Source organism: Lagopus muta, chromosome 6 (assembly GCF_023343835.1).
Source record: "Lagopus muta isolate bLagMut1 chromosome 6, bLagMut1 primary, whole genome shotgun sequence".
Lineage (NCBI taxonomy): Eukaryota > Metazoa > Chordata > Aves > Galliformes > Phasianidae > Lagopus > Lagopus muta.
The window spans coordinates 49,114,094-49,123,570 of record NC_064438.1 but is presented as its reverse complement, the minus strand read 5'-3'; the positions used below and the strand labels follow the sequence as shown (position 1 = coordinate 49,123,570).

The 9,477-nt window shown below is 39.7% G+C and overlaps 1 long non-coding RNA gene across 2 annotated transcripts in view; it reads right to left on the bottom strand.

The window, feature by feature from the left end:
* Positions 1-1,248: 1,248 nt before the first annotated feature.
* LOC125694348 (uncharacterized) overlaps positions 1,249-9,477 on the bottom strand; it is a 38,718-nt gene continuing 30,489 nt past the window's right edge. For both annotated transcript variants that reach the window (XR_007377512.1, XR_007377511.1), the window contains one exon: positions 1,249-7,687. This is a non-coding gene — a long non-coding RNA (uncharacterized LOC125694348). The remainder of the gene's footprint in view (positions 7,688-9,477) is intronic.

Below are 9,477 nucleotides of genomic sequence, written 5' to 3'. Positions count from 1 at the left end.
ACCTTTTTCTCTATCATGACTCTCTATCCCAAAGCACTTAATCTTCCAGCTGTGCTCTTCTGACCTCTCTTCAGCTTCTCTGCACTGCTCTTACGGCATGAGTTTTGTGTCCCTGGTGACCTTGTTGGCAATTTAGGTCTCACGTTCAGTATGTAACATAAACCTAGGAGTGAGGCATCTTGTTCCAAAGACCAGGACCCAGGACTATAGCTGAATTCTAGCATGTACTTCTAATGGATAATAACTCTGTGAGGATTTGGTGACCTCTCTATTAGTCTTGAGGAGGAGAGCACTGGCCAAGGCCTGGAGAGTTCTTCTGTGGCATGTTGGCCCTCCCTGCTCCATCTGCTTTCTATTGCGCTTGAAAAGGAAATGAACTGAGCTAAATAATTTCAAAGTGACATTCTCCACACTGCACTCTAATTCCAAAATTGCCAGCTTCATGCAGCTCCCAGTACGAAAATGTTTAAAATAATAGCCTTTGAGAAGAGCCAAGGCTTCCAAAGGGCCATGCACCACCTCTGCTAGAGCAATAAAATGGTGGCAGAATAATTTCCATATGCAATGGATGGGAGTTTGGTTATTTGGGGGTCGAGCATAGTTTTTGCTTTTGCCAGGAATTTCTCTAAGCCAGGAGACAAAATTACTTTTTTCCTTTGTGAACTCCTTTTAAATGTTGTGTTGACTGATATATCAGCTGCGGTTTGGTCTCCAGTTGACTGCTCAAGCTTGCTGATGCAAATTTTGCAAACATGAATTTTTGAACAGACAAAAGAGATGTTTTTTAATTTAATTTTTTTTTAATATGGACCACTCTGTATAGATAGAGAGGTAAAGCAAGTTTTTGCTCTCAGCTCTTTGATCTGATTCACTTTCCATGAGCAGTTCTGTAAATATCTCTGTAGCAATGGTAGCGGTTGTTTTTGTTAGTCTGACATCTATTAAATACAACTTCAGTGTGATGTAACATCTGGGACAAGAAAGATGATAGCCAGCCACAACAGCAGGCAACAACCAAAGATTTGTTAGCTGCTGGTAGTTTGCACATCACAGCTCAGGAACTGCTGGCTTAGAGAATTCAGAATGTAAACCTGCAAGATTTTTTTTTTTGTTTTTTTTTTGTTTTTTTAGCAAATTATTAGTGGATTTATGTTGTGTTCATTCTCTAATGCTATCTCCATTTGTTCCATGCACACCTCATTTTTTGCCCTCCCCATATACTTTTTTTTTTTTTTTATCAGATGATTTTATTTCTTGAAACCTATCTCTGAAACGGGTCTGCATAATGTATCTACCAGGTTGGGTTGTCATTGCTGTATTGCATCGAGTTCACTTCTGGTACTCATTAGGTTGCTGTGAAGATTGTTGTATGTATTTGGTTAAGTTCATGTTTTATGCATATATCTTGTCATACGTTTAAACAACATTTCTTTTGTTTTCAGCAGAGTAAATTCTGCTTTCTGAGTAAACTGGAGTAAATATAGCGAGCAATCTCTTCAGCAACAGGCATTCTGAATTTAAGTTCTCATTTGCGCATGGCTAGGAAGATATGATGATTCAATTCAGCTGAGCATCGAAAAGATCAAACAATTTTATTGAAGTGTAATGATTACTTTGATGTGAAAGTTGTACTGAAAATGGAATGAAAATTAGTGCCATCTTTGACAGTCATGATTTCTCCCAGTTCCAGATGCAGTGTTGATACTACGGGAAAATAACCTGACCCTGCTGAGTCCAGACACTGTGGTTAAGTTTTGGGTGAGATTAGGTCAGACTTTCCCTTTCTTCAGTAAATATCATTGCCTTGAATTTTGGCTCCAATCAGATGGTTTGTGAAGTTGGAATTTTTTTTTTTTCTTTTGGTTCTGATTACATTACATTTTGTTAGTTCTGGATTTTTCAGCGTTCTCAACAATTCCTGAAATGGATGCTATTTCCTATTCTAGGCAGGAGAAATAATATTATAGTTGAGACACTAGACTGAGATTTGTGAAGTTTTGGTAGAATTGTGTGGAAAAAGCTGGCCATATTTTGTGGGAGATTTCAAAGACATTAAATGTTGTTGTTGTTGTTGTGTTACTGTGCTTGACTTTACAGCAATTGCTGTGTGGGCTGGAGGACGCTGTAGGATGGGGACAGATCAGGAAGCTGGCTGCTGGAAATGAGGCAGGAATGAACAATGCATGGGAATTTTGACTGACCCTTCCTCTGTGTTCTCTCGCTCAGATGGTGACTGATAGAGATTAATCAGGGGCAGATCACTTCAAAACTGCTTTCTTCAAGATGCTTTGCTACTTGTTTCAGCTTGGTTCTGAAATTATCTTGAAAATTATTGGTTTGTTGGTTTCTGCATTCTTGCTTGGACTGGTATGTTAGCTTCTATGGAAAATGCAGTGTTTGTTCTTTCACTATTGGGTTTTCATTTTTTAAATTCCTTAGAAAAAAAATCTAAAATTTGATTTCCCCAAATTTTTCCTCTTATTTTCTGGTCTAACACTTAAGCCATTAGCATATTTCAAATGATCCGATTGTGATCTCAAATAAGATCCATGAATTAATCCCTGAGTGAGGACCCTAAATAAGTGCCTGCAGACCGGGCCTTCAGAAGGCTCTACGAACAGCAGCTGTAGTCATATTCAGAGAGGTTAAACCAGCTGGTGATTTTGGTGGCATCGGTTCTCTGCTGATGCAGATGGCTGCTTGCCTTAACCAGAGCTCCAGCAATCCCCAAGTATACTGTGGAAACAACTCTGCAGGGGAACATCCATGTGTTTTGGTTTTTTTTTTTTTAACAAAGCAACTGCTTCCAACAATGGTTGATGCCAGATGGCTCAGAAAAATTAAGTGGGTAGTTAAAGATTAGCTCGCGGCCTGAAGGCTATAGCCTTTTGAAAGAATCTTGTTTAAAAAACAAATAGGAAAAAAAAAAAACCACCAAGCAGGAGGAGGCTTTTGAATTGTCTTCAGTAAAAGAAGCAGCTGATAGTGGAATGGCATCCTTCTTTGGCGGCACTTCATATCTCTCACAATGAATATATCTAAATTCTTGTTTCCTGGATCCCAAAGGGGAGTCAAGCATCCAGAGAGAGTTTCTCTGCTCACATGTCCAAGCCCTCTGTGTTCAGCACAGTGCACAGACAGTTTGTCTCTGCTTTCTTTGGGGCTTTGTTGCCAGAGCTACCTCTGCCAGCCAGTATTTACCAGTACTTTTCTGCGTGCACAGAACACTGCAGAGCAGACTGCTGCCTTTTGCCTGGGTCTACCAGCAATGTGAAGAGCCCAGTAGACAGCGTGGACCCTGCCCCTGAGCTGTGTCTACTATCCCACTTGCAACTGGGGGCAGGTTTCCAGCTTCTGCTAAATAAAAGAGACCATAGCTGCTCCCATGTTTAGCCTGAGCAGCCATCAGCCACGCTCCCCATGGCCCCTGTGAGGCTGTGGCTGCCTGGCCTTCAGTGCTGGAGCACTGGGGATGAGCCGTGAAACTTTCCTCCTAATTCCAAAGTTGCTTTGTGCCCTGAAACTTGAAAGAGTTGCACTTTCCAAAGTACTTGGCTTTACAAAGTACTTATAACTCTGAGTATTTTTATTACCCATGTGAAGGCTTACAGCAGTGTAACTTCATGGACTTCTAGCAGAATTATTCTTGATTTCTATCCATGTAAGATGAGGATCATATTCCAGGACTTTTCAACCTGGGACCATTATATTTTCAATTGAAAGCATCAGCATTTAGTTTATATACATTTCCAAACCTAAATTATTCTGAACTCTGAGTTCCACCAATTTATTTCATTGATATTTTGATTTCTTGGCCTGTTTTAGGACGGAAATTAAAGTTGAAATATATAAGAATTCCCTCCAGATTGGAAATTCTGCTTTTTAAGCAGATCTAGTGCAGCACGGGATTCTTCTGTTGCCTAATTTAAAATATATATATATATACACACGTACATCTCTCTGATGAGCACCCTGGGACCCTGACTGAAAGTTCATTACAATTGAGTGTTCCTTGTAACAGCATTTGGCAATTTACCAATAAATGTAGAAATATCCAGTTTTAATCCAGCAGGAACTGTGTAGTAACTTCAAGGGGAAACTTCATATTGACCAACTATTAAAAATATCTTATAAAGAATAAAATATATACTCTAAAAAAGAAAACCTGTTTACAAGCTAAATCTGGCTTGCAGTGAAGAAAGAAAGCAAGAGAAGTAAAATCAATGATACCCAGGTCAGTTTGATGTCCTTGGGATTTTTCTGTGTGGGAATTTGGCACAAGAAGATCTGCCGTGGCAAAATTAGAGTGTTTTGAGCATGCTGAGCATCCCTTTTAAGCTCCCCCAGGCAGCTGTTTCACACTCCCCTCTTTTCACTGCATGCCTCCTCTTCATCTCTGATGTTTGGAGTTGCCTCTCTGCTGACCTTCCTCTTTCGCAAACCAACTTCTCTGCCTTGCAGGCCTTACTTTAAACAAAGACCTATCTTTAAACATTTAATTCAAGAACTTCACTTCATTTTTTGAATTTCCTCTTCTCCTCCTCTTTTTCCTCTATCACCAGGACTGTGGCACCTGCAAAGGAGGAGCCCTTAGAGAAAGGGAGGGAGGGTGAGAGGAAATATGCGGAGTAGTCATTTAACTTTCTCTCTTTTCCTCCTTCTAATGCTGGAATCTTTCCAATTCCAGTTGGAGAAAAGTGAATTTTTTTCTTCTGGTGTCCTGGCAGCATGTTAGCTTAAAGCTCCCATTCCCTCAGAGGGCAGTGGGGACAACGAGTGTTGAGCACCCCTGAAAATCCTCCTACTTAGGAAGCCCTGCCTGGAAAGGCTGGACTAGGTCAGGGTTGTCCCCATGCGGCCACAGATCTTCTGTGAGTTGGGCCTGGGCACACCTGACATATGCCAGCCCCATGGCTCAGCTTGTCTTTTGCTATTTTTGTCTTTTCTTTAGGGAGACAGCTTGGCCGCTTAACACAGCGCTTAATTCTCAGGTCACGATCTCCATGTCTTTAGGTCATAGGGGAATTCTGGCTTGCCAAGTGTTAAACCTTCTGTGTTTCTAAACACTAAACCTTAATGTGGTTACTGCCCTGTGTTTTGTTTCAGTACTGTGAAGACTGTGACATATAGCTTAAGGGTGCTGCAGACGCTAACTCCAGCTTTGTTTAAGTCATCGGAGCTAAAAATGTTTCCTGCTACTAACACATTATGGAAATGTGGGATGCTGTATGCTTTGTAAACATAAAACTTGCATGTTAAGAGAATGAGCTATTTTATATTTCCTTGCCAAGGGAAATATTTACTTAATTTATTTTATAATACTAATTTGTACATCATTAAAAAAAAAATAATAAAAAAAAAAACACAAAAAACCCCCTATTTTTGTTAGTTAGCTTTTGTGTGAGTTAGGGGATGGAATCTTAAATTTATTTTAAAAGTAGTAACCACATCATGCAACCGTTTCTACAGGATGTGGGAGTGCTGACCTCTTTAGTCGCTTGTAAAGCACAGCACGGCTCAGCCAGGATGCCTGATTGGCTTTTCCAGTTGCTGCAGCACTGGCAGCCAGCAGATGAATGACATGTGGGCAAGACATGCTCTTTTCAGTCTTCCCATCATCTTACTCATTTCTCTGATAGCTTTGGATCAGTGCAAATTTTTGTTCCTTTGAGCATCTGTTGACCTCAGTGATCTGCTGAAGTCAATAAACCTCTGGTGACCTCAGTGATTTTCCTAAGAACTGTGGTGTGCATGGTGGCTTTCCTGTCCTTTAAGGACCTGTCCCAAAACTCACTTTGTTAATGGCAAGCCTCTAACTGACCTAAACAGGCTTTGAGTCTTACTGCGGAATTTGCTAGTGTCATACAAAGGAGATTTTGTACCCTAACATGTTTTAATCAGTACCTTTCTGCTTCTGAGAAGGTAGAGCTTTACTTTCTTGGGAAAGGAGTCAGTCCCTGAAATGGAATCTTATGTAAGGTTTTATGAACAACTATTCTGAAAGCACTGAGAATTGTTCAAAAAGCCAGTTGGCAAATTTTTAATCTGGTTATAAAAATGTGTGCAAATCTTTCAAGGTAAGGAAGAAAAGGAAATGCTGAGCTATGAAATTTAATTACTCTCTAGAGCGTTGTAATAAGGAAGAAAGAACATATGAAACTGCCAAAGAGCCATGCAGTCGCATTTTCTCTTGTAAATTCGTGTTTGCCTGGACTCCAACCAATGCCTGGTTGTGCACTATATATTTGCAGGTAGTATTTGATTTTGTTTGGATCTCCAGAGCCACCTCTGTTCTAAGTGGAGGATGTACAGACGTGTTACTCTACTTAGATATATGAAGGAGTTTTATGCAGACACATGCTTGAACAAGATCTTGCCATAAAAAACAGTGATTATTTTGCCATCTATGATATGTATTGGTTAAGGGGTGAGACGTATACAACACAGAACTTTGCTTTTCTGTTTTTCTAGAGAAATTTCTGGCTCTTTACAATGTGTTATTATAAGGAGCCAAATTCTGATCTCACTTGTAAATATGAAACCTTTATGGAATATAAGAGGCTCAAATGCATGTAAATGAGAACAGGACTTTACTTCATTCTTTAGAAATTTTCAACAAAGTAGTGCCATAGGGAAACAGAGCTGAAAGGCTTCTCAACAGATCTTCAGTCTTTGGTTTGGATCAAGGTAGAATCAGTTATGTCTATATCACTTCTGAGGCAGTGCGTTTCAGTTGTACTAGAAGATAATCAGTACTGTAGACTCCCTTCCTTTCCCAGTCAATATTTTTTAGTGCTTCTCTATTAGATATTCCATATGTCAAACCTTAATCTTCTCTACTGCACTCTTAATCCAACTATTTTTTGTTCTGTCTACCAAGAAATATTGCACTATTAATTGATTTCTTTTTTGCTAGGAATATTTTTTGATGTTTTCTACTTGAAGGTTCTCACAGATGTGTTTTCCAACGCAACAATTGTAATTTAATTAAGGTGCTGTGGAGGAACAAGAATAGAAACTTTTACATCTACTGACAACAGTCATATCTGATTGTTTATCAGTGTAATAGAAAGATGATTTAATTAAACGCCTCTGCTTAGTCAAGTGGGTTTGCAGTTTGAGTTTGCCATTCCTGTTCATGGAGCCAAAGCTCTTTGGTTTTGGGGATTCCAGAAATTCATGTATTTCCAAGAATAGCTGCTGTCAGCAGAATGGTAGTAAGGTTGCATGACCTATGCTAGGATTTGACAAGAATTTCCATTCCTGAAGAGATAAGAACTGAAAGGCAGTTGTATGTGCTCATAACGCTATGTAACTACGTGTACAGTGTCAATGAATGTGAAGAGAGTGCAGCTCACTGCGGGACAGAGGAACTTTTAAGAGACTAGCTAGTGAACAGAGAGCAGGGGATTGTTGAAGGTAGCCTACTACAGACTTGGCCAAGGAGATGAAAACTATCTCTGTGTAAAGGAAACTTTCCAGAAATGCCTCACTATTGGCTCTGTTTCACTGGCGTTAGTAAGACTGGAAGAAGTAGCAATAGCCTAAAGGATTCAAAGCCTTGAGTGGAAGTTTTGTGCTGTGCCATACTGGTGGAGCTGGAGAAAGTTCTTGCAACAGTCAATGGGAAATCCTCAGTAAATATCCCTAGTGTAGACAGGGTCCCATTGAGCCGTTAGGGTTAAATCTGCAGGAAATAAAGAGGGGGAGGGAGTGTGAGAGACACAGTACAGACCGTTCCTAATAGGAGTAAAACTGCACATAGCCTGGAATACAATATATGGAATATAATTGAAAAAGATGTTTTGAATGAACAATAACCTTTAAATTCTTTAGTGTGTGTTCTCTGAGCTGTAGAATGTTCTGATTGTTAAGGCAATTAGCTTTTAAAAATAGTTATTTTTTTTGGATTTTAATTACATGCTGCATTTTGCCTTTGTTATTAGATGGGGTCAGTAAGGTTACTGAAGTAATTATTGCGCTCTGCTTGGCACTGGTTAAAGCATAACTGGAGTGACTGTGTTCAATTCTGTATGAAGAAACGTGGAAAAACCAAAGAATTCAGAGGAGTGTAAGAAAGATAGTAAGAAATTTGGCATTCAGATCTAAGAGGAAAGGTTAAGATAACTTGGCACCTTTAGCCTAAAGGGAAGAAGAGTGTGGGGAACATAATAACGGGAGACATAAAGGAATGTTATAAAGAGGACAAGAATCAATTATTCTCATTAGTCAACAAGGATGAGACAAATAATAATTGGCTGAAGCAGAAGGGAGGTTTTAGGTTAAATATTAGGCAAAGCTCTGGAAGAAGTGTTTGGCAGTTGGACAAGCTGCCAAGAGCCGTTGGACAATCGCTGTCGTTGGAGTTATTCAAGGCCAGACGCCCATCTACAGGAACAGTTATAGAATAATTAAATCAATCCTGTCACACACAGAGGGGTGGGCAAGGGGTCCTTCTGGCCTCAGTGACCAACAGTTTGTTATGGATTTTCCTTTTCAGGATCCTTCCCAATCTTATTTTGTAAACTCTGGAGTTTGCTCTGAGGGGGAGAGCAAAATTTTAAAGTTGCTCTTCGTAGGGTCAGAAAACATATGAGACATAAAATTATTCCCTGATCTGTGGCCATGCATTTCTTTTTACAGTTTCTTAGAATCAGACTTCCTTTCCTCTGGGTGTCTCTGCTTTGTCCCTTTGAAAACACGAGCTCTGGGAAAATAAAGTAGAAACCAAAACCAAGTAGAATGGCTTTGGAATTATTCGTTGCTATTCACTGCTTTATGGCAGCTTTTAGAAGTTGAATTGTAAATAACCTCTGTGTTTTATTGACAATATGCTCTTCATCATCCCTACTACTTATATGGAAGAAAGTGATTATGCTTAGAGCAAGCTCTGCCTTCCTCATGTCGGCAGACCTCTTCCCACTGGCTCTTTGGTATACTCAAAGCAAACTAGGAGTAACTGAAAAAGTTACTCTGGTACACAATTCTTACCAGCAGGATTTGGCCCAAACAGTGGCCTGGACAGATTCTGTTTCTAGCTGAATGACAAACTTCAAGGGATGGCTCCAACTGCTGAGCACTATGTTTACAAACAGGGAAGACCATTTTTAGAGGTATGTTGGGCTGTTTTCTACACATCTGAGATTAGAATCTGGCTGCCCGAAGAGACAGCTTACATGCACTCTGTGAGGCACTGCAGAGATGATAAAAAGGGCAGTGAGTTAATTTGTATTGCTAATAGTGGTCTTAAAGTGGTAATTACATATGCAATTATAAACCATGAGCCCAGCCTGTTTATTTTTCCCCTCTAGTGCTAATGAAAACCAAAGTAGTCTTGGTGTTTGTGAGATCCCAAATGCACTGGAAGCAATCATTCAGCTGACTAACTGAAGGCAGTGACATGGTGTGATTCTGCTTTCTTTGGTTAAAAATTAAATTGTATAAAAATAAAATAATAAAGTAAAATAAAATTTCTGC